The sequence below is a fragment of the Symphalangus syndactylus genome, chromosome 7 (assembly GCF_028878055.3).
Source record: "Symphalangus syndactylus isolate Jambi chromosome 7, NHGRI_mSymSyn1-v2.1_pri, whole genome shotgun sequence".
Lineage (NCBI taxonomy): Eukaryota > Metazoa > Chordata > Mammalia > Primates > Hylobatidae > Symphalangus > Symphalangus syndactylus.
The window spans coordinates 64,286,492-64,289,244 of NC_072429.2; the positions used below are offsets into that span (position 1 = coordinate 64,286,492).

The 2,753-nt window shown below is 40.0% G+C and overlaps 1 long non-coding RNA gene across 1 annotated transcript; it reads left to right on the top strand.

Moving 5' to 3' along the window:
- Positions 1-602: 602 nt before the first annotated feature.
- Positions 603-1,703, top strand: LOC129486468 (uncharacterized). Its single transcript, XR_008658989.2, has 3 exons — positions 603-684; positions 1,097-1,147; positions 1,559-1,703. It is a non-coding gene; the product is annotated as an uncharacterized lncRNA (long non-coding RNA).
- The last annotated feature ends 1,050 nt before the right edge of the window (positions 1,704-2,753 follow it).

A 2,753-nucleotide genomic window follows, 5' to 3' on the forward strand; every position in this document is an offset into this window, starting at 1 on the left:
TGAGTGCAGTCTAAAGCTTTTCATTTGAATGGCACATGCTGTGAAATGCTGGAAACTGAAATCTTTTTCTTATAAGACAAAGGAGTCAGTAGAGGTGGTATTATTAGATGTCATGAGCTACTGAGGCTTCTCCACTGAGAGGATTTTTGTTCCTAGACTCTGAGTGCTAACTGAATAATTGTTAACTTTATTGTAAAATAAGTAAAATTTTGAGCAATCACTGCCTTCAGATACAAAGCTTATTCCAAGTATAATTGCCTTTGGAGTCATGAACTCCTAAGTTTTGTTAAACTCAGTGAATTTATTGATCTTAATAAATGTGCACAATGCTATGTGGGATCCAAAGAAATCCACCAACCAGTTTTCTCTAGACTTGAGTTCTACCATTTTGACCATAATTATACTTCAAGATGTATGTAAGTAAAAAGAAAATAAAATGCTGTAGAAGTTGGTAAATTAAATATAACCACTGTCTCAAGGTAATGCTAGTTTTCCAACACATGCTTATATTCTATCAGCACTTTTTCTGGTCCTGAGCCCATCCATTCTCCTTTGCTTCTTTAATGTGAAATGTAACATATAATTTGTCCTTTTTTTTTCTGAGACTCGGTCTCACTCTGTCACCAAGTCTGGAGAGTAGTGACACTGTAACCTGGAACTCCTGGGCTCAAGCTGGAACTACAGGTAGGCACCATTCCTGGCTAATTTTTATTTTTATTTAATAATTTTTGATTTTTTAAAAAAATATTTTTGTTGTACAGGGCTGGCCTCAAAAGATCCTTCCTCGTTGGTCTCTCAAAGCACTGGGATCATGGTGCGAGCCACTGTGCCCAGACTGCCATCATTTTTAATTCATCCAGTTAATTTATGCTTTGTAGATGCCAGAAATTGTATTGGAGATATGAGTAAAAGTATCAGTATGAATATTTATTAACTGAAAATGCTTGTCTCTCTTTGCATACTGGACAGTGGGTTTGGTGAGGTTGAGGGTGATCAGAATACTTGCATGACCAGACCAAATTCTGGGGGGCTGAGCACTGTGAGTTTGGTAATAAAGACCTGCCATCCCAGGGTGAAGTTTGTCTTCCCTCTGCAGAAGCTGACAGCATGGCTGCCTTGTCAGAGTGCTTTCATGCCAAGGAGCCAGGTGAGTGGGGAGGAAGAGTTTAATGTCTGCTAGTTGCCCAGGCTACACTCTGGAGATTCTGATTCTGCACAGCCTCTCCCGGCCCATTCAAGAGCAAGGCAAAATCCAGCCATTCAGGGACTGAGGAGTCCCTTACTCCCAGGGAAGCCAGTTATTCTCCAAACTAGCAGTAAACCAGTCCCTCTCTGGGCAGTGCTTTTGTGCATCTGCCCTAAATGTCCTTGCTTGCTGGATTGTGCATCAGTAATTATAGTAATTCCTGAAGATGAAAAGCTCCTGGCCTTCTTGCTCTCCCTGCAGACTCATGTCTTTATCCATAAACTGAAACTGTAAGACAGTCATCTGAACTATGAGCAACACTTTCATGTGAAGAGTGTGTTCAAGCCCTTTAAAATGGCTTTTTTGATTCAGTTCTCAGAAGCTGAAGAACGGAAAGTGCCTACAGCTACAGTCCAAACCAGAATTTTCAAGTACAGTGAAGGCGGGAATGATGGAAGTAGAAAGGCATCCACTTGTCCTCCAGACCAACTTGAGGGGGATCATATTGGAGCGGGAGAGTCAGTTCAGGCAATGTTTGTGAAAATAATCCTTGGAGCGGTCTGATCTTCCTACCATGCCTCTTCTAAGGTAGATGAGGAGCATCCCCACACTGGGGAAGAGAATATAATTCCCAGAAACAGTCTTAGTAACCACTAATGTGAGGTATTGATAGGGGCTTGGGTAGGGGTGGAGGATCCTCCTGGACTTGACAGAAAACAAACCAAACAGAGAGAGAAACAGAAAAGATCCCTTGGAACTTGAATATGTCTTTGTGAAAGGATTATTTATTTATTTTTTTAAAAATTGCCTTAAGGATTATAAATCATGCTGCTATAAAGACACATGCACATGTATGTTTATTTTGGCACTATTCACAATAGCAAAGACTTGGAACCAACCCAAATGTTCAACAATGATAGACTGGATTAAGAAAATGTGGCACATATACACCATGGAATACTATGCAGCCATAAAAAATGATGAGTTCATGTCCTTTGTAGGGACATGGATGAAGCTGGAAACCATCATTCTCAGCAAACTATCTCAAGGACAAAAAACCAAACACCGCATGTTCTCACTCATAGGTGAGAATTGAACAATGAGAACACATGGACACAGGAAGGGGAACATCACACATCAGGGACTGTTGTGGGGTGTGGGGAGCGGGGAGGGATAGCATTAGGAGATATACCTAATGCTAAATGGTGAGTTAATGGGTGCAGCACACCAACATAGCACATGTATACATACGTAACAAACCTGCATGTTGTGCACATGTACCCTAAAACTTAAAGTATAATAATAATAAAATTAAAAAAAGTAATATATCACTTTGTAAAAATTCAATAATACAGGCGTTACAGAGAATAAAGAGTGAATTTTCCTTTAAAAAATTGCATTAATTTAATTTGTCTGCAAAAGGATTTAGAAAAAGTGATTTTGGAAATTCTATTACAGAGAACCTTATGAAAAACTCAACTTCCTACAAACTAGGCAGATAGAGGCTGATCAGCTGAGACACGAAGTGGCTTTGCCATGTGTGACCCATGGCCTGGCAGCACTGGAG